The following is a 26,206-nucleotide window of genomic DNA, read 5'->3' on the forward strand; positions in this document are numbered from 1 at the left end:
CTCCACACTTAACTTTTAATGAATTCATTCTTCAACTATCACCTCCTATATTTCCATTTCTCTTCCTCTGTCTTGTTTGTTGCCATTGATTTCTATAACCACTTGAAATCACCAATCTACTTTCTCATTGTCCTTTATCTCCTTTACTTCTCCCTTCATAATTCATCAATAAAAGCAATACTTTACATAGACCTTCAACTCCATTTCCCCTCTTTTCTTCATCTGATGAGCCCCTAACCCTCATTAAATTCCAACTCCTCTCCCCAGTCAGTACCTGCATAGGAGCAGCTGAATGTGATTGGAGAAAAACACATATGTGTACTAATATATCTCATTTTACATCTGTGACTATTCAAAGGAGGTAGCTGTTTAACACTGGTTAATTTTCCTGTCCTTCAGTCTCCTGTGTATAAAGAAGGTGTGAAATCTCCAATCCTCCAACACATGCTCTCTCCTTCTCAATTTCTGACTGCTTCGTAATTCAGAAAAACATAGAGAAAATCTGAAGAGGACTTGCACAGAATCCTATGATCAAGCTAACAGCCTGGCCCATTGCTCTGACTCCCCTCCTATTCTGATGGATGAACTCACTGTACTCCTAAAGGCAATTCAACCACCTGTGTGAAGCACCCCTACTCAAAGAATCACTCTTGAAAGTGCCCCTCCCTTTCCTGCATCATAACATATCCCTGTCTACTGGATCACTCATATCTCCATATAACAAGGACACAAGCAAACAAAAAACAATTCTTCCCTGACTCCCAATCTCCTTAGATCAACTTCTCTCTCTCTCTCTCTCTCTATATATATATATATACATATATATATATATATATATACATATATATATATATATATATACATATATATATATATATATATACATATATATATATATATATATACATATATATATATATATATATACATATATATATATATATATATACATATATATATATATATATATACATATATATATATATATATATACATATATATATCCCTCCTCTCCTGCCCAAGGCATACCCAGCCAGAAACCACCTTAGGATGGCCCATGCCCAGGTAGGTGGACTGTGCTCCTTGGACCAAGATAAGAGGGATGGAAACATGGACTCCAGGAGACCAGGAAGCAACCTCAGCACCTGTCTCTCTCCCTGCCACCATCCAACTCACTTTTCTAATGGCCTCTGCCTATGCCCCCTTGGAGAAGCATACCAGTGCTCTATTGACAACAATAAGCCTGCTGTGACTGCCAAAAGACATACAAACAAACAAAAAAATATGTGGTTTCTATTTCCTGCCTTCATATCCTCTCCTCCCATTCTTTCTTAAGACAAGGGAGATTTTACCCCTACTACATCCATCATAATTTATTTTGTCAGTTATCAGTGACATTAATTTGCTAAATTTAATAGTCATTTCTCTGTTCCTATTTCACTTGACTTAGTGATATTAGATGTATTATATTTTAATATTCTATCCTCTTTGAAATACTTTATACACTTTGCTTTTGGGGAATCACTCTGTCACAATGCTAATCTTATATTCCTTATGTCTCCTTCTTAGTATTCTTAGCTGGTTTCTTTCCCAAGGAACTGGAGAATGACCTCCAAACACCATCCTCTGCCTCCAGGCTTGGTCCTTGGACTTAAATTGTTGTGTCACATACGCTCGGTAATCTCATCATATCTGATAGCTTCAAATGGCAAATATGCCTACATCTCCCCAAGTCCTGAATTCCAAACTCACATCCAATAGCATATAATATTGCCACTTGAATATTTAATGTGCATCTCAAAATTAGAATGCCCCCTACCCTCATACATGCTCCTGCACTGATCTTCCCATAAATAGAAATTCCATTCTTCTAAGTACTCATCTAATACTCATCTCCTGCTTCTACTTTCTACCTGCCTCATCTATTTTCCTTTCTCTTCCCCACAACAGCAAAATTTCTTTCATTCATCCATTCATTCTCCCTTTCACTCCCTCTCTCTCTCTCTCTCTCCTCCCTCTCTCACCTCTTTCTTTTCTTCTTTCTTTTTAACTTAAATCAGAATGTGTCACACCTTGCTTACAAATTCCTTACCCTGGTCTCTGCTATGTCTCTGACTTTCTTACCATTTTCTCTCTTTTGCCACCTTGCTATTCTGAGAACTCTCCAAACACAATTTCACTGTAGAATATCTATATTTGCTGTTCTGCTTACAGCACTCTTGCCTAACATATCTGCATGGCTTGCTGCCTCAATTATTCCAGATTTCTCCATAGTGTCACCTTTTAGATAGGACTTTCTTGACCAGCCTATGTAAAATAGCAGTGATCTATCTTTATTCTCTATCACGCTTATGCAGCTATATTTTCCTTCATAGGCTGTGTCACATAAGACAGAGTATATATTATTGTGTGCATATTTTATTGCTTTTATCTATAAATTTGATCCTCTATAAACTCTTAAATGCAGCAATCTAGTCCCTGCTATATTCTCACCACTTATAGCTATATCTAATAAAAAGAAATCTATTCCTCTACTTTATATTAGGCCTATTTTATAGATGAAGAAAAATGTAGAAAATTTCCATTTTTAGTCAAAATTTTGTGCTTAGCTGATTACGGGGTTAATCAGTAATCATGCCAGTGAAATACCTAAACAACTGCCTAAATATTATTGGCAACAATAGTACTAATCACATGGAGTTCCAATCCATGGGCCATTCTTTTCCATATCAGTACTAACTAATTCAATGCTTCTTTTTTTTCAGCTAACTTTGTTTTCTTAGTGCTAAAATGATCAATAAACTCCAGATAAGACACCAAGTTATAATATTTTACCACTTGAGGAGATAATTAATTGAATGGGCTTGGGCTTGGTAGTCACAGAGACCAAAGTTTGAAGCTGGCTTGAGCATGTAATAAAACTTTGGCTGAAATCAATTCATTTCTCAGAAGGCAAGGATTTTTTTTCATATGTAAATAATATGAAGATGTTAAGAACACCTTCTTAAAGAAGGTAAAATATATAATGCCCCTGGCAGAGCACCTAGCAAGTTTTTATACTCCAGGAGCTGGCAAAACTTTGCTGATCTGTTGTAATGAAAGTTTCATTAGAGCACAAACACATCCATTTTTTAAGGTATTGCCTGCAGCTGCATTGTCCTACAATAGCAGAGTTGAGTACTGTCTGAAAAACCTAAAATAACTTACTCTCTGGCCCTTTACAGTATAAAGTTTCCTGACCTGTGAAGTACAAAATAGTGGCTATTTTCATTAGTCAAAAAACATTCCATGGAGGGAGACCTTCAAGATAGCAGAGGAGTAAGACATGGAGATCAACTTCCTCCCCACAAATAACCAGAAATACATCTAGATGTGGAACAACTCCTACAGAGCACCTACGGAATGCTGGCAGAAGACCTCAGACCTCCCAAAAGGCAAGAAACTCCCCCACGTGCCTGGATAGGGCAAAAGAAACAAGAAAAAACAGAGACAAAAGAATAGGGACGGACCTACACCAGTGGGAGGGAGCTGTGAAGGAGGAAAGGTTTCCACACACTAGAAGCCCCTTCGTGGGAGGAGACTGCAAGGGGCGGAGGGGGGAAGCTTCGGAGCCACAGAGGAGAGCGCAGCAACAGGGGTGCGGAGGGCAAAACAGAGAGATTCCCGCGCAGAGGATCGCTGCCGACTAGCACTCACCAGCCCGAGAGGCTTCTCTGCTCACCCGCCGGGGCGGGCGGGGGCTGGGATCTGAGGCTCGGGCTTCGGAAGTCGGATCCCAGGGAGAGGACTGGGGTTAGCTGCGTGAACACAGCCTGCAGGGGCTAGTGCGCCACGGCTAGCCGGGAGGGAGTCCGGGAAAAGGTCTGGAACTGCCTAAGAGGCAAGAGAAAATTGTTTCGGGGTGTGCCAGGAGAGGGGATTCAGAGCCCCGCCTAAACGAGCTCCAGAGACCAGCACGAGCTGCGGCTATCAGCGCGGACCCCAGAGACGGGCCTGAGATGCCTAAGGCTGCTGCTGCCGCCACCAAGAAGCCTGTGTGCGAGCACAGGTCACTCTCCACATCTCCCCTCCCGAGCCTGTGCAGCCCGCCACTGCCAGCGTCCCGCGATCCAGAGACAACTTCCCTGGGACAACACAAGAAGCGCCGCAGTCTCGCCCCGCATCTGCACCCCTCCCTTCCCCTGGCCTGAGTGAGGAGAGCCCCCTAATCAGCAGCTCCTTTAACCCCGTCCTGTCTGGGCAGGGAACAGATGCCCTCAGGTGACCTACGCTCAGAGGCAGGGCCAAATCCAAAGCTGAACCCCAGGAGCTGTGTGAACGAAGAAGAGAAAGGGAAATTTCTCCTCAGGAGAAATTTAATCCTCAGGAGCAGCGGATTAGATCTCCACAATCAACTTAATGAACGCTCCCATATCAGGAATAACTGAATAGACAACATATCATCCCAAAATTGAGGCCATGGACTTTGTGTGATTTTGTCTGTATACCTTTGCTTTTACCATTGGTCCTAGGGTTCAGTCTGTCCATTTTTTTGGGGTTTTTTTTAGCACTTGTTATGACTGGTGGATTTGTTTTTTGGTTTGGTTGCTCTCTTCTTTCTTTTTCTTCTTATTACTTTTTAATTTTTTTATTTGTAATAATTTTTTTATTTTTTAATAAATTTTTTATTTTCTTTTTTTCCTTCTTTCTTTCTTGTTTTCTGAGCTAAGTGGCTGACAAGATCTTGGTGCTCTGGCCAGGTGTCAGGCCATTGCCTCTGAGGTGGGAGAGACAAGTTCAGGACATTGGTCCAACAGAGACCTCCCAGCTCCACATAATATCAAATGGCAAAAGTTCTCCCTGAGATCTCCATCTCAATGCTAAGACCCAGCTCCACGCAACGACCAGCAAGCTACACTGCTGGACACCCTATGCCAAACAACTAGCAAGACAGGAAAACAACCAACCCATTAGCAGAGAGGGGGCCTAAAATCATAATAAGGTCACAGACACCCCAAAACACACCACAGGACACGGTCCTGCCCACCAGAAAGACAAGATCCAGCCTCATCCACCACAACACAGGCAGCAGTCCCCTCTGCCAGGAAGCCTACACAACCCACTGAACCAACCTTAGCCACTGGGGGCAGACACCAAAAACAACGGGAAGTATGAATCGGCAGCCTGTGAAAAGGAGTCCCCAAACACAGTAAGTTAAGCAAAATGAGAAGAAAGAGAAACATGCAGCAGTTGAAGGAGAAAGGTAAAAAACCACCAAACCAAACAAATGAAGAGGAAATAGGCAGTCTACTAGAAAAAGAATTCAGAGTAATGATAGTAAAGATGATCCAAAATCTTGGAAATAGAATGGAGAAACTACAAGAAACGTTTAACAAGGACCTAGAAGAGCTAAAGAGCAAATAAACAATGGTGAACACCGCAGTAAATGAAATTTAAATATCTCCAGAAGAAATCAATAGAAGAATAACTGTGGCAGAAGAACGGATAAGTGACCTGGAAGACAAAAGAGTGGAAATAACTACCACAGAGCAGAATGAAGAAAAAAGAATGAAAAGAATTGAAGACAGTCTCAGAGGCCTCTGGGACAACATAAAACACACCAACATTCGAATTATAGGGATCCCAGAAGAGGAAAAAAAGAAACGACTGAGAAAATATTTGAACAGATTATAGTTGTATACTTCCTTAATATGGGAAAAGAAATAGACAATCAAGTCCAGGAAGCGGAGAGATCCCATACAGGATAACTCCAAGGATAAACATGACAGGACGCATATTAATCAAACTATTAAAAAGTAAATACAAGGAAAAAATATTAAAAGCAACAAGGGAAAAACAACAAACACCAGACAAGACAATCTCCATAAAGTTAACAGCTGATCTTTCAGCAGAAAATCTGCAAGCCAGAAGGGAATGGCAGGACATATTTAAAGTGATGAAAGAGAAAAACCTAAAACTAAGACTACTCTATCCAGCAAGGATCTCATTCAGATTCGACTGAGAGATTAAAATCTTTACAGAGAAGCAAAAGCTAAGAGAATTCAGCACCACCAAACCAGCTCTACAACAAATGCTAAAGGAACTTCTCCAGGCAGGAAACACAAGAGAAGGAAAAGACCTACAATAACAAACCCAAAACAATTAAGAAAATGGTAATAGGAACAGACATATAGATAACTACTTTAAATATAAATGGATTAAATGCTCCAACCTAAAGACATAGACTGGCTAAATGGATACAAAAACAACACCCATCTATCTGCTGTCTACAAGAGATCCACTTCAGACCTAGGGACACATACAGACTGAAAGTGAGGGGATGGAAAAAGATATTCCATGCAAATGGAAATCAAAAGAAAGCTGGAGTAGCAATACTATTATCAGACAAAATAGACTTTGAAACAAAGACTATTTACAAGACACAAAGAAGGACACTACATAATGATCCAGGTATCTGTCCAAGAAGAAGATATAACAATTGTAAATATTTATGCACCCAACATAGGAGCACCTCAATACATAAGGTAAACTCTAACTGCCATAAAAGGGGAAATCACCAGTAACCCAATCATAGTAGAGGACTAGAACACCCCACTTTCACCAATGGACAGATCATCCAAAATGAAAATAAATAATGAAACACAAGCTTTAAATGATACATTAAACAAGATGGACTTAATTGATATTTATAGAATATTCCATCCAAATACAACAGAATACACTTTCTTCTCAAGTGTTCATGGAACATTCTCCAGGATAGATCATATCTTGGGTCACAAATCAAGCCTTGGTAAATTTCAGAAAATTGAAATTGTATCAAGTGTCTTTTCTGACCGCAACGCTAAGAGACTAGATATCAATTACAGGAAACAACCTGTAAAAAATACAAACACATGGAGGCTAAATGATGCACTACTAAACAACCAAGAGATCACTGAAGAAATCAAAGAGGAAATCAAAAAATACCTAGAAACAAATGACAATGAAAACACGATGACCCCAAACCTATGGTATGCAGCAAAAGCAGTTCTAAGAGGGAAGTTTATAGCAATACAATCCTACCTCAAGAAACAAGAAACAGCTCAAATTAACAACCTAACCTTACATCTAAAGCAATTAGAGAAAGAAGAACAAAAAACCCACAAAGTTAGCAGAAGGAAAGAAATCATAAAGATCAGATCAGAAATAAATGAAAAAGAAATGAAGGAAACGATAGCAAAGATCAATAAAACTAAAAGCTGGTTCTTTGAGAAGATAAACAAAATTGATAAACCATTAGCCAGACTCATCAAGAAGAAAAGGGAGAAGACTCAAATGGATAGAATTAGAAATGAAAAAAGGAGATGTAACAACTGACACTGCAGAAATACAAAGGATCATGAGAGATTACTACAAGCAACTATATGCCAATAAAATGGACAAGCACGAAGAAATGGACAAATTCTTAGAAAAGTACAACCTCCCGAGACTGAACCAGGAAGAAATAGAAAATATAAACAGACCAATCACAAGCACAGAAATTGGGACTGTGATATCAAACATTTAGAGAAGAGCTAACACCTATCCTTCTCAAACTCTTCCAAAATATAGCAGAGGGAGGAACACTCCCAAACTCATTCTACGAGGCCACCATCATCCTGATACCAAAACCAGACAAAGATGTCACAAAGAAAGAAAACTACAAGCCAAGATCACTGATGAACATAGTTGCAAAAATCCTCAGCCAAATACCAGCAAACAGAATCCAACAGCACATTAAAAGGATCATACACCATGATCAAGTGGGGTTTATCCCAAGAATGCAAGGATTCTTCAATACACGCAAATCAATCAATGTGATACACCTTATTAACAAATTGAAGGACAAAAACTATATGATCATCTCAATAGATGCAGAAAAAGCTTTCAACAAAATTCAAAACCCATTTATGATAAAAAAAACCCCTCCAGAAAGTAGACATAGAAGGAACTTACCTCAACATGTTAAAGGTCATATATGACAAACCCACAGCCACCATCACTCTCAATGGTGAAAAACTGAAACCATTTCCCCTAAGATCAGGAACAGGACAAGGTTGTCCACTCTCACCACTATTATTCAACATAGTTTTGGAAGTTTTAGCCACAGCAACCAGAGAAGTAAAGGAAATAAAATGAATCCAAATCGGAAAAGAAGAAGTAAAGCTCTCAGTCTTTGCAGATGACATGATACTATACGTAGTGAATCCTAAAGACGCTACCAGAAAACTACTAGAGCTAATCAATGAATTGGCAAAGTAGCAGGATACAAAATTAATGCACAGAAATCTCTTACATTCCTATACACTAATGATGAAAAATCTGAAAGAGATATTAAGGAAATACTCCTATTTACCATTGCAACAAACAGAATAAAATATCTAGGAATAAACATACCTAAGGAGACAAAAGACCTGTGTCTGGAGGAATCAGGCGCCCTGACTACAGACTATACTACAAAGCTACTGTAATCAAGACAGTATGGTACTGGCACAAAAACAGAAATATAGATCAATGGAACAGGAGAGAAAGCCCAGAGATAAACCCAGACACATATAGTCACCTTATCTTTGATAATGGTGGCAAGCATATACAATGGAGAAAAGAGAACCTCTTCAATAAGTGGTGCTGGGAAAACTGGAGAGCTACATGTAAAAGAATCACAGCAAGATCCTTTTGACCCACCTCCTAGAGAAACGGAAATAAAAACAAAAATAAACAAATAGGTCCTAATGAAACTTAAAAGATTTTGCACAGCAAAGGAAAACATAAACAAGACGTAAAGACAGACCTCAGAATGGGAGAAAATATTTGCAAATGAAGCAACTGACAAAGGATTAATCTCCAAAATTTATAGGCATCTCATGCAGCTCAATATCAAAAATCAAAAAACCCAATCCAAAAATGGGCCGAAGACCTAATTAGACATTTCTACAAAGAAGATATACAGATTGCCAACAAACACATGAAAGGATGCTCAACATCACTAATCATTAGAGAAGTGCAAATCAAAACTACAATTAGGTATCACCTCACACCAGATGATGACCAGAATGGCCATCATCAAAAATTTTACAAACAATAAATGCTGGAGATGGTGTGGAGAAAAGGGAACCCTCCTGCACTGTTGGTGGGAATGTAAATTGATACAGGCACTATGGAGAACAGTATGGAGGTTCCTTAAAAAACTAAAAATAGAACTACCATACAACCCAACAATCCCACTGCTGGGCATATACCCTGAGAAAACCATAATTCAAAAAGAGTCATGTACCACAATATTCATTGCAACTCTGTTTACCATAGCCTGGACATGGAAGCAATGTAAGTGTCCATCGACAGATGAAAGATAAAGAAGATGTGGCGCATATATACACTGGAATATTACTCAGCCATATATAGAAATGAAATTGAGTTATTTGTAGTGAGGTGGGTGGACCTAGAGACTGTCATATAGAGTGAAGTGAGTCATAAAGAGAAAAACAAATACCGTATGCTAGCACATATATATGGAATCTAAAAAAAAAAAAAGAAAAAGAAAAATGGTTCTGAAGAACCTAGGGGCAGGACAGGTATAAAGACAAAGACTTAGAGAGTGGGCTTGAAGACATGAGGAGGGGGAAGGGTAAGCTGGGACGAAGTGAGAGAGTAGCATGGACATATATACACTACCAAATGTAAAATAGATAGCTAGTGGGAAGCAGCCACATAAGATCAGCTCGGTGCTCTTTGACCACCTAGAGGGGTGGGATAGTGATAGTGGGAGGGAGACGCAAGAGGGACGAGATATGGGGATATACGTATATGTACAGCTGATTCATTTTGTTATAGAGCAGAAACTAACACACCAGTGTAAAGCAATTATACTCCAATAAAGATGTTAAAAAAAAATTTCCATGACCAAAACAACTCAATTTTTTGATAAGACCTTTGAGGTTTGAGATTAAATAATAGTAATCGCTTAAATAGCACTTACTATTTCACTTTATTAACTCACTAAGTTTTCAAAAGAGCTTTGTAAGGTAGTTACTATTATTATTTCTATTGACCAATGATCAAAGTGAAGCACAGTAATGTTAAATTATTTACCTACAAGCAGTGTACCTGGCATTTAAACTCAGGTTCAGAGTTTATGTTCTTAAATGCATGTCTCCCAAAAGCCATATAGAATTCTCAACAGCCCAATCCTTACATCTAGGTAAGAAGGGAAGTTACATACTCTGAGTTTTGAAGGCTTTGACTAAATTTGAAACTTAACTTTGTCCTGCCAGTATATTACTAATGTATCCTCTGTGTACTTCGGAAAACTAGAGGACGGGGGAACTGACATTACTTTACTCTCAGGTTGTCTAAAACTTCTGGAGACACAGAAGCAGGAAATTGTGAGAAAAGAACTGCCTATGAAATTGAAGAAAAGCTATTGATTTGGATAGGGTCAGTGCTATTAACAATACACCAGTGTGTGTGTGTGTGTGTGTGTGTGTGTGTGTGCATGTGTGTGTATGATTTTGTGTTTGATGACTGCTCAGTATACTCAGTATATGCAGTGCTCTGTATCCCATTTACCTACATTAACTCGAGGCCATTGAAGTTCTGTATCCACCAACTCATTTGATAGGTGTCAACAGTTCACATGCCAAGATAAGCAAAAAATAAGAAAAGAAATTTTAAAAAACTGAGGGAGTATATTTTAATATTCTTTGATGATGTGCCTTAAGAAGTGGACAGTGGTTACCCTGGATGATGGGATTAAAGAGAGTCTTTCATGCTCCCTGAATTGTTTGGATATTTTATAAAGGTTTATCAAGGGGGGAAATATACTTATTTTGAAATTTAAAAAAGGAAAAATTATTATGCTGGCCCAATGCACAAATACTTTGTAGCTAGAGTGATAGTAAATTAAGTGTGCTAAACATTAATTGAGATCTGTGTTATTAATAAAGAAGCAGCAAGATAATAAAATAACTATAAACCAAAAAAAAAAAAAAAGACTGAGGGAGGAATGCAAGAGACATTTAAACATGTAGAGTGGGGCTTCCCTGCTGGCGCAGTGGTTGCGCGTCCGCCTGCCCGTGCAAGGGAACCGGGTTCGCGCTCCGGTCCGGGAGGATCCCACATGCCGCGGAGCGGCTGGGCCCGTGAGCCATGGCCGCTGAGCCTGCGCGTCCGGAGCCTGTGCCCCGCAACGGGAGATGCCACAACAGAGGGAGGCCCGCGTACCACAAAAATAAATAAATAAATAAATAAATAAATAAATAAACAAACATGTAGAGTGTTTAAAAGAGTGAAGAAGCATAGAGTTAAGAGAGCAGACTTTGGGGTTAAACCTGGGCTTGAATCCTACTGAAGCTCACAAATTGCACATGAGTGACCTTGTATAAATTGTTTAGTCTTTCTGCTCTTTAATTTCATTATCTATGGATTATTCGGAGATTGAAGCATGAGCTACTTCTACATTGGCGAGCATGTAATAAAAGGCAAAAAGACTAAAAGTCATTATTATATCCTAGAGCAGACTTTGTTAGGTCAGGAATCGACTTTTTCCACCTCTGTATCCCCAGTGCCTAATGCAGTGCCTGACTCATGATATATGATAAATAAATATTGAATGAATTAAAAAGCAACTGATCTTCCCTTTCTTTTCTAAGTAGAAGCTTATCACTCTCTCTTGCCTACCTCCTCCACCCTCCAATGCAGTGTAAAATAGTCATTATTGTGTGGCTGATAAAGCTCTGTTCTTGAAATATGACTACTTGATGTCTTACTTTACAAGCTCAGCTTCCAATCTGTTAAATGGAATTAATACTGTGTGTTTTCCTATATCTCAGAATAATTGTAGGAATTCAATTAACAGTGTAGAATGACTTTAGGGAGAAGATATTATATAAACACTAAAAATGTGGCATTATTCTTTGTTAGTACATATAAGTGTTTCTGATTTTACTTCCCTATGTTTCATCCTTTATCCAGTAGAGAGATACACAATGGAGAAAAGACAGTCTCTTCAATTAGTGCTGCTGGGAAAACTGAACAGCTACATGGCAGAAGAATGAAAGTAGAGAATAATTATTTTCAAGAACGAAAGCCACAACGTACCACAGACTCAATTCAAACTATCAAATGGTTTTCCAACAGATTCAAATAAATCTGAAATTATCTCCATGACCTCCAGAGCTCCCTCTCCAATCTAGTCTCCTCCCTACTCCTCACCCCTGACTCATTGCATTCTAGACCCTCTGCCCTTTTGGCTGCTCTTAAGTGTGCCCAAAACACACCTAACTGAGGACATTTGCATCAGTTATTCATTATGCCTTAAATATTCTCCCCACAACTAATTCTCTTATCCCATTCAAATTTCTGCTCAAATACTTCTGCTTCTGAAACGCCTTCCCTTGCAACCTTATCAAAAAGTTACATGCCTTGTTACCTTTTCCATTTTTCTTACTTTGTGTTATAAAGCAATAACATTATATTGCATAATGATGTATTTATTTCTTGTTTTGTTTACTAAAATGTAAACTTTATGAAAGTAAGAATTTTCTATTGAAAATTTTCATATCCTTGGCCCCTAGAATAGTGCCTAATACATAAAAGATGCATATTAAATTTTGGGTTGAATAAATAAAAGAACTTGTGACAGCATGAAAGTTTCCTGACCTGTTCTACTGAAAATACTAATAGATTAGAAGTTAGGAGATCTGATTTCTAGTTCTAGTCCTGCCAGTTAAAGTACATATCAGGCAACTCAACATTCTCTAGTTGCAAATTTCTCACTTATAAACTAAGAGTTGAATGGAATTTGGAGTTTTTTAATTCTGCATGATATAGAGAACATGGAAGAACTTGGTTGGACACAGGGCACGTTTATGAGTTGGGCTTAGAACATAGTCCTTACTTCAGCTAAAGATTTTCTGTTTTTACCTATTTTATGTATTGGGCTTCCATAGACACTAGTGTTAATGTTTGAAGAGCAGATTTCATGACTAAGGGAAAAAGAATAAAAACATAATATAGTTCTAATTTGTTTATGTGTTTGCTTCCTTGCTTGGAATGGCTGTCTCTGTTTGGTAAACAAATGTATCATGATTCATTATGATAAAATAAAACCTAACTGTAAATATGATTGTTGACATAGTCTTAGCATTGGCCAGGATTAATCTGGGGCCACTCTTTGTGTCTTTGAATTTATTAGCTTTGTTTATGTAATGTGTGATTGCTTGGAAATTCAGGTACAAAAATAACATTTTAAGCAATAATTAAAGACATGATATCAGTTTTGCTTTGGGGTTCTTAAGACCAAGAGGGACCCACATGTAAGTGATCAATTAGAAGGAGCATTATTTCAAACACACGTATTAACCATTTTAATTTCCATAAATCATTCAAGATATTCTAAATATGTGAGAATTTAATTGAGGATCCAAGAAATAGACCAATGATTGCTACATTTTAATAGCGTTTGTGTAAATAATATTTGGCTGAACTGGGATGAAATATCAGAGTCAGTTCCTATGAGTTTTCTTCAAACATTCTATAAAGTGTGAATTAAAATAACTATCCATTCCTAAATATACGGTCTGGGTATATCCCATCTTTATCCTAGATAGCTTTAAATAAATGTACTAGACTTGCTGGAGGGAGATTGGATAACTCCACTGTTCTAAAATACTCCAGTGAAGTGGAGAGAGTGGCTTAGCATTATATAGTATTCTGAAACTTGGAGGAAATGTTTGCTAGCAAGCCATCCTTTTTGATCTTTACAAAAACCCATCTTTGAACACCTGTGGGATGACTCAGACCTCCAAATCCCCTTTAGTCCCAAATCCTCAGCATTCAGATCCAAGAGTTTCAAATAAGAATTCTCAGATACTTGTCCACTTTTTTCAGTCAAAGCCTGTGGGGAGTGGGGAAAGGGAATAACATTAATTTTTTTAAAAAAAGACAGAAATGACTGAGTTTAAGTCTCAGCTGCCCACATCCTAGAGAAATTATAACTCTGGTCGCTCTGTTCTAGGAGATTAGGCAAAACTGACAAGAATGTCACTTTTTCTCCCACACACTATTCTGACCTAATTTTCTTTCACCCGTCTTCATTTTTTGTCAACAAATTCTTAGCGACAACATGCACACACAGATGAAGGCTGCTCTGTGTGAGACAGGCCAGAACAATGTGCAGGTGTCTTAGCAGCAGCATGTTAATGACTCCTGACAGGGGTACCCCTCCATTCGCCCTCAAAATATGGGCCTTGGGGAGGTAAATTCACTGAAAGCCTGTTAAAATAGGTGGTGGGTGGAAGTGAAAACAAATAAATAAACCAATGGATAATCTAAGTGGGTTGAAACCCTTCTCCAAGGCAGAGGAGAGACCTGCATCCATCACACAGTGACATTATAAATCTGTATGCTTTGCAAGGCAATGACATGAAAAATTAGACTGAACAAGCCACAGATGCACAATTTGTCAGCCTCAAAGGAAAGGTTAATGCAAGTTAAATATTGACATGTCAGCAATAAGGATTACGCCAATTATAAATTTACACCAACACCGCCTGAACTTTAATGACTGTGTGACACTGACAGGTCAACATAGGAGGGAAGAATGACAACCGAAGAGGACATCATAGAAATTAGCACACTCGGACTTTTTTAAAACCTCAGCTTTTTCCCCCCCTCTATTTTACCCTTGAAGAGATTTATTTTGAGAAATTTGCTCACATGATTATGGAGGCTGAAAAGTACCAAGACCGACAGAGTAAGTCTGCAAGCTGGAGACCCAGGAGAGCTGATGGTGCAGATCCGGTCTGAGTCCAAAGGGCTGCAACCAGGAGAGTGGACGGTATAGTTCTTGTCCAAGAGCAGACAGGCTAGAGGCCCAGGAAAGGCTGATGTTTCAGTTAGGGTTCAAATGCAGGATGTACTAAGTAGGAAGAATTTTATTTTACTTGGGGGGAGGGTCAGGCATTTTGTTTTATTCAGGCTCTCAACTGACTGGATGAGGCCCAGTCACATCGGGGAGGGCAACATATTTTACTACCTATTTAAATATTAGTCTCATCCAAAATCAGAGATACTTAGAAAAATGTTTGACTAAATATCTGAGCACCTGGCGGCCCAGTAAAATTGACAAATAAAATTAATCATCATACCTCATCTGAACTGAACACTTTCTATGTACTGAGCACTGTGGTAAATGCTTTTCATTTAAACTCCTATAAAGGATAACACAATCCTATGAAACTACTTGCGTTTGCATTGGTTCCATTTGCTAGATGAGAGTTTAAGTAACTTGCCCAAAGTCACAAAGCTGGTAAGTGAAGGGGCCTGGACTGGGAATCAGAATTGGAATCTGAACTCATGGTACTAACCACTGTCCTCTATTGATGTTAACAAAGTTCTCACTAATTTGTGTTCAAACAACTTAGTGAGAAATTTCTTTATAATTTTAGAAGAGATGAAATCTTCATTTCATCACCTTATGTTTTCTGCTTCTGTACATTCTTCTTATGGGCCACTACAGGCACTATGTAAAATATATCTTTTGAAATGTAACCAGAGTTCATCATTGTGGTTATGAGAGGAGGAGGAAAATACCAAAGACCCAGCAAATAAAAATAAATTATATCTCTTAAAATTGAGTTATGATTATTATTTGAAATGTCTCATTTATTAAATAAGGAACTAGATTATACCGTTGAATTTTGAATACCTTGACCTAATTTCAGCCATGGCACTTAACTGAAGTATGCCCTTCTGTGAGACAACCACTGTACATGTCATATGTGTATGGTCACCTTTCTTTTCACTAAAGTTGACTGATTTAGGCAAAATCAATATACCTCTTTTTAGAAAAGAAAAGAAAAAAATTTGGAACAAAATGATGGTTAATAAATATCTTCAAGGGGAAAGTCTTAAGTGACTTTGAAAAATTTTGTTACTGCAGCTTCTAAAACTATAGAGAATTCCAGGTAAATAATCTTATGATAAAGGATAGGATTCATTAATTTTTTCATTATGTGAACCAAAAAGACAACTGAGAGCTGCCCTGTTCTGATAGCCATCCACAAAAACATTAGCTGTGTCCTTTAATACTTCATGAAACTTCTCAAAGGACATGTTGGGAATAATTTAAACCTTGAATGAATTTTAAGTTTCCATAGGGCATCATCACTTTTATTGGATGTATTTAATTTTTAAAATCTACTGACTATAATTCATACAAAGTTATAACAGAAGAAAAGTAAACCAAAAAATTTAAGAGCATTATCCTATTATTTTGATTTGCTGCTTCAAATTTTGTTTCAACCTTTAGAAAACACTATTATTCAGAGAACTTCCCATGCCTAGAGAAACAACTAGCGCATAGATCTATAATGCCTATAAATTGGGTCAAAGCAATCAGTAAGAACTTTCTTAATGGTTGTGTTTGCAGAATAACTTTATCTGTGTATCTTTTCCAAAATCCTCTACCTGTAGCCAGGCCCCATAATGATGACATTACTGCTTGTTACTGTACAGAAGGGCTCTAACTTGAAGCTGCTGGAACTCGGTCATAATTTGGACTTATAGAGGAGACAAACTGAGAAAAAAATGGGTGAAACTCAGGAAGATATAGTCAAGAATGGGGAAGCCAGCCTAGTTTTGTTGGTAAGGCTCAGCATGGGCAGTGGTGTAGGGCAAGAAATAGGGCACTAACATTATATCCAGTTCAGGGTTTGGCTACAGTAATGCCATTAAATCACAAAGAACTAAGCACAAATACAGTCCTAGGCAGGAGTGAAAAATGTAATAAGTGGAAAGAAATTTGATGTGGTATCGACATGGCTTGCTATCCAACTCAGGAAACAAAACATGAGACAAAATCAGAGTACCTTGATCTTGGTTTCTTATATCATTCTCCAGAAAAGGAGCCAGAGCTCTTTGGAGAAATGACTGGTCCCAGGGCTAGGTCAGGAATTACACAGTATTAATCTGGAGCTTCTTGCATTGCCAGAAAGTGAGAAAATAATCAAAGAAACAAAAGGATGAGGCCATGTCAGTGGGACATGGAAACAAACCTGAAAGGGCTTCAGATTCCAAAGCTGGAATAATTTGAGCAAAAAAAAAAAGTAATAAATAATATACTCTTAGATTATACTTCAAAATATAAAATAAATATCCATAAGTCCACACTGAAGTAAATAAATTACTGAAAAAATAAATAAGGGAGAACAGACAAATCCTACATACAGAAGAATTCCAAATAGTTTAAGTAGTTATTCTTCCTCAAGGAAGTGGACTTAAGACTCCCAACCCTTTTAGTGCAGGCTGTATTTAATGACTTTGTTCCAATTAATGAAATATGGGAAGTAGATAAAAGTGACTTACAGTGGAGAAACTCTACAAACACTGCCTCAGCCAGTGGAACATCGCTATTAGAGAAGACCAAATCAAAACCACAATGAGGTATCACCTCACACCAGTCAGAATGTCTATCATTAAAAAGTCGACAAAAACAAATGCTGGAGAGGATGCGGAGAAAACAGAACCCTCCTACACTTTTGTTGGGAATGTAAATCTGTGCAGACACTATGGAAAACAGTAAGAAGGTTCCTTAAAAAATTAAAAATAGAGCTACCATAAGATCTTACCCCTGGACACATATCCAGAAAAGATGAAACCTCTAATTTGAAAAGATACCTGTACCCCAATGTTCATAACAGCACTATTTGCAATAGCTAAGACATAGAAACAACTCAAGTACCCATCAACAGATGATCGGCTTAAGAAATGTGGTATACACACACACACACACACACACAAAATGGGATATTACTCAGCCATAAAGAAATGAAATATTGCCATTTGCAGCAACATAGATGGACCTAGAGAATATTATACTTAGTGAAGTAAATCAGAGAAAGACAAATGTCATATATCACTCATATATGGAATCTAAAAAATAATACAGATTAATCAATATACAAAACAGAAATGGACTCACAGACATAGAAAACAAATTTATGGTTACCAAAGGGGGAAGGAAGAAAGGAAGGGATAAGTTAGGAGTATGGGATTTGAGATACAAACTACTATATAAATTAGACAAGAAACAAGAATTTACTGTATAGCACAGGGAACTATATTCAATATCTTATAATAACCTTAATGAAAGAAAATCTGAAAATTATATATATACATAAAACAGAATCACTTTGTTGTACACATGAAACTAACACAATATTATAAATCAACTATCCTCAATAAAAAGAAAAAAAGAATAGAATTTAGGCAAATAGCTTCAGTCACTTGCAAAGGAAGAGTGTTGAAGCATGATGAGCTCCATCACTAATCAGGTAAATGAAAATAATAATTTGATTCAACAAACATTGATGTAACAAAACAACATATATTTTTCAAAATTATATTGATAACCAGTACTGGTAAATGGAAGGGAAATGGTATGATTATCACAACTATTGTGAGAATAAATTAGTATGGTAGTGTGAATTTTAAAACTTAAAAGTAGTCTGTCCAAGTAATTTTATTTCTAGGAATATTCTATCCAAAGGAAATTATTAAGAAACAAGGTAAAATGCTATATACGAAAACGATGGTTCATTGCAGTATTAGTTATCATTTTAAAAAATTAAGAGAAAGAGAATTGAACATAGCCCAAGTATATAAAATGTGATTTCTCAGGCAAATTTTGGTATACCTATAATTAACTATTAAAACTTACATTAAAGAATCTGTATGGACTGCATTATGTCTCCCACAAAATTCATATGCTGAAACCCTAACCCCCAGTGTGACTAAACTGAAGGTAAGGCCTTTAGAGAAAGCCGTATGGTGGGGTCCTAATCTCATAGATTTGTACTGCTCCTACAGGAAGCGGAAGAAACACGAGATCTCTCTCTCTCTCCGCACAGAAAAAAGACCATATGAGAACATAGCTAGACAGTGACCACGCACATGACAAGAAGAGAAGACTCACTAGAAACCAACCCTGATGTCACCTTCATTTTGGACTTCTAGTCTCCAGAATTGTGAAAAAAATAAATTTCTATTGTTTTTAAACGAATCGGTCTGTGGTATTTTGTTATGGCAGTACAAGATAATAGAGAAGTCATTCGTTAATTCAAGAAGACATTCATGATATATTGTTAAAAGCACAAAAGCAGTTAGCTAAAAAAAAATAGGTGCAATATAAACTGAATTTAAAAAATAGTTATTCTTCTGTAGCATAAAATTTTTAAAAAGAGAGAATATATTCAAAATGTTAAGCAGTGCTTCTCTCCTATGTTGAAACTATTAGTGATTTTAATTATTTTATTTTTCCCTCCTTCATAGTTTATTTTTATTAACCATGACCACAAATTACTTTTTATTTATTAAAAATAACTTTAAAATAATAATAGATAGTTGGAGATGAATGGGCAGAAGCTATTTTGAAATGTAAACAAGGAAATATCAAAGTTCTAGTCCTGTAAGATGCGGCACTGGGGTGGAAGCAATACATATGCTGAAGTCAATTGTGGGGTCATATACCTTCAAAAGAAGTGAAAATAAAGGAAATGAGGAAATTTAGGGTATCTCCTAGGTATAGTAGGATGATTCCCCCATTAGGATCCCCTTAAATCTGGAGAAGGTCAAGCCCATAGTGAAGCAGTTTCTGTCATTCTTGCCTTTGTCAAGATTGGCTCAGGAATCAAAGCCCCACTGAGCATGCAGATGGGAATACCATAGGGTCAGGTCATGAGACCCTTCTGCATAGGAGGGAAAAGGTTGGAGCACTGAGGGACATTGTAAGAGCCAATGAAGCATACCTTGCCAGGCAGCCTTTGAGTTCACATGACCGAAGCAAAATAAACATAAAAATGATAAATGTAAGAATCATACTTGAACAAGAAAAGGATTGAAAAAAGTGAAAACAAATGTGAGTAAATAAAAGAAAAAAATGAAATTGTCAGTTAAAATTGATTAGGAAATTCAGGGTTGAGAAATGAAAATGCCAATGAATAATAAGCCTTCCAGGATCAGTCTGTCTCTTCTATGTATCTATCATCTCTCTATCTATCATTTGTCTATCTATCCTGTGGTATGTATGTGTTTGTATACATATACATTACAAAGAATCAACACAGACAATCAACATATATTTACTTTTTGCCTAGTGGCTTGTGGGAAACAAAAAATAGGAAAAAGACTCAAATATAAAGAGTCCTGTTGCACTCAATGGAATCCAGATCCACCAAATCTACATACATTATTTTGGTTGTTGTATTCAGTCCCATTTAATTTCCATTTTAATTGGAAAGGTGCACTGAAGAACAAAAAAGATGATAAGTCATCACAGAAGTTATTAATTCTAGGAGTAAGGAAGATAATGTTTGTATTTGCCTGAGAAGAGGCAATTAAAGTGAGATTATGATTGAAGGGGATAAGAGGCAAAGCATACAAAGCAGAGGCACTATAATGTTCAATGGAATAATAGCAGCAAAAGAGGCCTGTGGCATCGTGATTGGTTATGATAAAACTTTCCAGAAATACAATGGTTTCTCATATAATTTATCCTACATGATGATAATATTCACATTAATAAATGATGTTACAATAAAAATATTGTGACATTAGGCACACTGAGCAATACATCATAAGCTCTAATCGGAAGATGCATGAAGAATAATAAACTTGTGGCATTACAATAGAAGTGATATTAATAAAAGTTATAATAACTACAATGAGTAATAATAATTATTAATATTCTTTACAGTTTACCAAATGCTTATACTATATCACCTTGGCTTTGATTTATATTTGTGTTTAAAAAGTTTTTCGAATTATAAACTAACATTTGAGAACAAACTACTAAGAGCCAATTTGATCCCTTTAAAATTTTTCTGTTTGCAAGTATGGAATCTAAGTATCATGTTAAATATTCTGTTTAATGGCATAAATGGCTCATCCATGGGGATGGATAGAAAGTGTATTCTTCTGGTTTTATCCATTCTAAATGTCAGAAAATGAACTGTATATTTAAGTAAAAAGGAAACATTGCTTCTTATGTCAGGGAAGAGCAGAAGTGGATTCTGGGCTCAACTGTATTATCAAACTGAGTTTCTTTATATGGCTTTCTTCTCTGAAAGTCTCTTGCCAGTTGGTAAGCATATTGACTACCAAGAGCTTTTTTATTCTCACATTTCTGAAAACCTGTTAGAAGGGGACCTTTCTCCTAATTTTAGCACACCAGCAAGATTGGTCTTGTTGGGTTATGTACCCATTCCTAAACCTGATGTATAGGAACACTGCTTTATCAGCCAGCCAGAATCATTCCCCTATCCTATCCCAAAGGTCATGACAGAATTTTGTCATCAATAGCCCACTTGGGACCACATGGAGTCAGGGAAAATGTCTTCAAATTTCTTGAAGAAACATAAACATGGGAGACAGGACTCCCTGCAGAGCACACACACACAAAATGCCAACTATATTCTGCTACTGGAGAAAAGGGGTAACTTGAAGGAAATATATTTTCTTTTCACGACACTTAGAAGCTTTGCTATCTTGTGTTATTTACATCTAACAGCTCTATAAGTTTCTGCCTTAGTCTACTTGGATTTACAATGTCACAGTTTTTCAGTGATATTACACCTTCAATTTACCTGCACACACACACACACACGTCATATAAAAAGTTTCCAGAATAAAAATGTCAGATTTCTCAACAGCAGCACTGCAAAAGAAAAATTAAGCAATGTTTTTAAAATTCTAACAGATAATAATTTCTAACCTATAAATCTATAACTAGCCAAACTAACAATCAAACATGTATATAAAATTATGATACATTCATACAAGAATTCATTTTAGAGAAGCTACAAGAGAATGTACTTCTGCAAAATGAATGTGAAAGATAAGAAAGAGCAAGAAATAGGGTCTGGGAAACAGAAAATCCAATCCAGGAGAGATGCAAGGAAAAATTCTGGATGTTGTGAACAAAGAGCCACGATAGAGGTCTATAAAGTACACGCAGTTGGAATGAGGCAGATTTTTTCAAAAAAGAGGACGGCAGAAAAATATGTTTCTAAAATTAAATAAATTGATATGTTATTGAATGTCTCTGAACAGGAAAAAAAATATTTGTTCTATTGGAAACTTTGGAAAAAAGAGTATAAAAAAAGTATTATTGTTAACTTTAGGATAAGAAAATGTTGCACAATAGTGGAAATACAATTACAGTATACTATGTGGCACACATCTAATATTTAGGTCATGAAAATGAAAAAGCAAATTTTAATTTTACAAATAATAATACTATAAAATTCAGTGGTTTGCAAAATATGTCCTAAACCATGAGTTTCAGGATCACCTAAGAAATTGTTAGAAATGCAAATTATGGGGTGCCATATCAGAAGTACTGAGTCAAAACCTCTGACAATGAGGCCCAACAATCTGTTTCATCAAGCCATTCAGCTAATTCTGATGCATGCTAACATTTGAAAACTATTACTCTAATTATATTAGAAGAGTATAAGTGTAGGATTTTGAGGAAGAGATTATGTAAGCTAAATCTCATCTTCCAGAGTAGAATATCAGTGGAAAACAAAATAATCAGAACAATAACAAGAATATTCTTATGAAATATGAATATAAGTACCACATAGAACAGGTAAATTTACTAAAAGCATTTTGCTTGGGCAACCAAAAATTAGGAGTGGAAAGCTTAGGACAAGGAATTTTTTTCTTTTCTTTAAATTTATGAAGTATATTTCATTTACAATACCATGTTAGTTTCAGGTATACAACATAGTTATTCAATAGTTTGTAGATCCCACACCCTACAAAGTTATCATAACATATTGGCTGTGCTGTACCTTGCATCCTCGAGATTTATTTATTTTATAATGGGTAGTTTCTAATTCTTAATCACCTTCAACTATTTCTTTCCTTCCCCCACCCACCTCCCCTTTGGTAACCACTACTTTCTTCTCTGTATCTGTGAGTCTGTTCCTGTTTTGTTATATTTGTTCACTTGTTTTGTTTTTTAGATTCCACATATAAATGATATACAATATTTGTTTTTCTCTGTCCTACTTACTTCACTAAACATAATCCCTGACAAGACCATCCATGTTGTTGCAAATGGAAACATTTCATTCTTATTTATGGCTAAGTAATATTCCATTGTATATATTTATCAATTCTTCTTTATCCATTCATCTGCCAATGGGCACTTATGTTGCTTCCATATCTTGGATATTGTAAATAATGCTGGTATAAATATTGGAGTGTGTATATCTTTCCAAAAATAGTGGTTCTGTTTTCTTCCAATAAGTATACATGAGTGGAATTGCTGGATCATACCATAGTTCTATTTTTAATTATTTTAGGAACCACACAAAGTGGCTGTACTGATTTACATTCCTACCAACTGTGTGCTAGGGTTCCCTTTTCTTTACATTCTCACCAATACTTGGTATTTCTTATCTTTTTGATGATAGCTCTCCTGACAAGTGTGAGGTGATATCTCATTATGGTTTTGATTTGCACTTCTGTAATGGTTAGTGATGTTGAGCATATTTTCATGTGCCTATTGTCCATCTGTATGTCTTTTCTGGAAGAATGCCTGTTCAGGTGTTATGCCCATTTTTAATTGAATTTTTTGTTTTTTTTTTAACATTAAGATGTTTGAGCTTCTGATATATTTTGGATATTAACTCCATATTGGACATATCATTTGCAAATATCTTCTCCAATTCAGTAGGTAGCCTTTTCATTTTGTTTATGGTTTCCTTCCCTTTGCAAAATATTTTTAGTTTGATTTGGTCCTGTTTATTTTTGCTTTTGTTGACCTTGCCTGAGATGACAGATCTAAAAAATATTGATAAGACCAATGTTGAATAATATACTGCCTATGTTTTCTTCTACAGATTTTATAGTTTCAGGTATTACATTTAAGTCTTTAATCCATTATGAGTTTATTTTTGTATATGGTGTGAGAAATTTTTCTACTTTCATTCTATTACATGTAACCATTCAGTTTTTCCAACACCACTTATTGAAGAGACTATATTTACACCATGTTATATTCTTTCTTCCTTTCTTGAAGATTAATTGACCTATGTGTGTGGGTTTATTTGAGGGCTCTCTACTCTCCTTCATTGATATATGTGTCTCTTTTGTGCCAGTAGCATACTATTTTAATTATTATACTTTTGAAATATAGTTTGAAATCAGGGAGCATGATACTTCCAGCATTGTTCTTCTTTCTCTAGGTTGATTTGGCAATATGGGGTCTTTTATGTTTCCATACAAATTTTTAAATAATTTTTTTCTAGTTCTGTGAAAAATGCATGGGTATTTTGATAAGGATTTCATAAAATCTGTAGATTGTTTGGTGTAGTATGAACATTTTAGCAATATTAAATCTTCCTATCCATGAACACGGAATAATTTTCTGTTGATTTCTATCATCTTCAATTTTTTTCACCAATGTCTTATTGTTTTTTGAGTAAAGGTCTTTCACTTCCTTGGTTAAATTTATTCCAGGTATTATATTCTTCTTGATGAAATTATAAATGAGATTTTTTTTTCTTGATTTCTCTTTCTGAAAGTACATTATGATTATGTAGAAATACAACAGATTTCTTTTTTTAATTTTATTTATTTATTTATGGCTGCGTTGGGTCTTTGTTGCTGCATGGGCTTTCTCTAGTTGCGGTGAGCAGGGGCTACTCTTCATTGTGGTGCACAGGCTTCTCATTGCGGTGACTTCTCTTGTTGTGGAGCATGAGCTCTAGGTGCATGGGTTTCAGTAGTTGTGGCATGCAGGCTCAGTAGTTTTGTCTCGTGGGGTCTAGAGTGCAGGCTCAGTAGTTTTGGTGCACGGGCATAGTTACACCACGGCATGTGGGATCTTCCCGGACCAAGGCTCAAACCTGTGTCCCCTGTGTTGGCAGAAAGGTTCTTAAACAGTGCACCACCAGAGAATCCCACAACAGATTTCTTTATGTTAATTTTGTATCCTGCAACTTTACTGAATTTATTTATTAGTTCTAATAATTTTTGGTGGTGTCTCTAAGGTTTTCTAAATACCATATCATGTCATTTGCAAATACTGGTAGTTTTACTTCTTCCCTTCCAATTTTGATGAATTTTATTTCTCTTCCTTGTGTGACTGTTGTGGCTAGGACTTTGAATACTGTGTTAAATAGTGACAAGAATGGACATCCTCATCTTGTTTCTGCTCTTAGAGGAAAAGCAGAAAGCTTTTCACCATTGAATATGGTGTTAGCTGTGGGTTTGTGATAAATGACCTTTATAGTGTTGTATATTGTATATACTTTGTTTATTTTTTGTTATGAATGGATGTTGAATTTTATCAAATGCTTTTTCTGCATCTATTGAGATGATCATATGATTTTATAATCTGATTTGTTAACATGGTTTATCACATTTATTTATTTGCAGGTATTGAACCATCCTTGTATCCCTGCAATAAATCCCACTTGACCATGATGCATGATCCATGATCCTCTTAATGTATTGTTGAATTTGGTTTGCTAATATTTTGTTGAAGATTTTTGCATGGATGTTCATCAGGGATATTGGCCTGTAATTTTGTTTTTTTGTAGTATCTTTCTATGGTTATGATAGCAGGGTAATGCTAGAATGAATTTGGAAGTGTTTCTTCTTCAATTTTTTGGAATAATTTGAAAATGCTAAGTGCTAACTCTTCTCTAAATGTTTGGTCAAATCCTCCTGTGAAGCCATCTGGTCCTGGACTGTTGTTACTTAGCAGTTTTTTGATTACAGATTAAATTTCATTAGTAGTAATTAGTCTGTTCAGATTTTCTATTTCTTCCTGATTCAGTATTGGAAGAGTCTATGCTTCTAGGATTTTATCTATTTGTCATAGGTTTTCCAATTATTTGTTTTATAACTATTCATAGTATTCTCTTATGATGGTATTTTTATAATATTCATTGTAACTTCTCGTTCATTTCTAATTTGATTTATTTGGGACTCTTTTTTTGATGTGTCTCACTAAAAGTTTATCAGTTCTGTTTATCCTTTCAAACAACTAGCTCTTAGCTTTATTGATCTTTTCTATTGTTTTTTGGTCTCTGTTTTATTTATTTCTGTTCTTATCTTTGTTATTTCCTTGCTTTTACTAATATTGGACTCTGTTCATTTTTTCTAATTCCAT

The sequence above is a fragment of the Physeter macrocephalus genome, chromosome 7 (assembly GCF_002837175.3).
Source record: "Physeter macrocephalus isolate SW-GA chromosome 7, ASM283717v5, whole genome shotgun sequence".
Lineage (NCBI taxonomy): Eukaryota > Metazoa > Chordata > Mammalia > Artiodactyla > Physeteridae > Physeter > Physeter macrocephalus.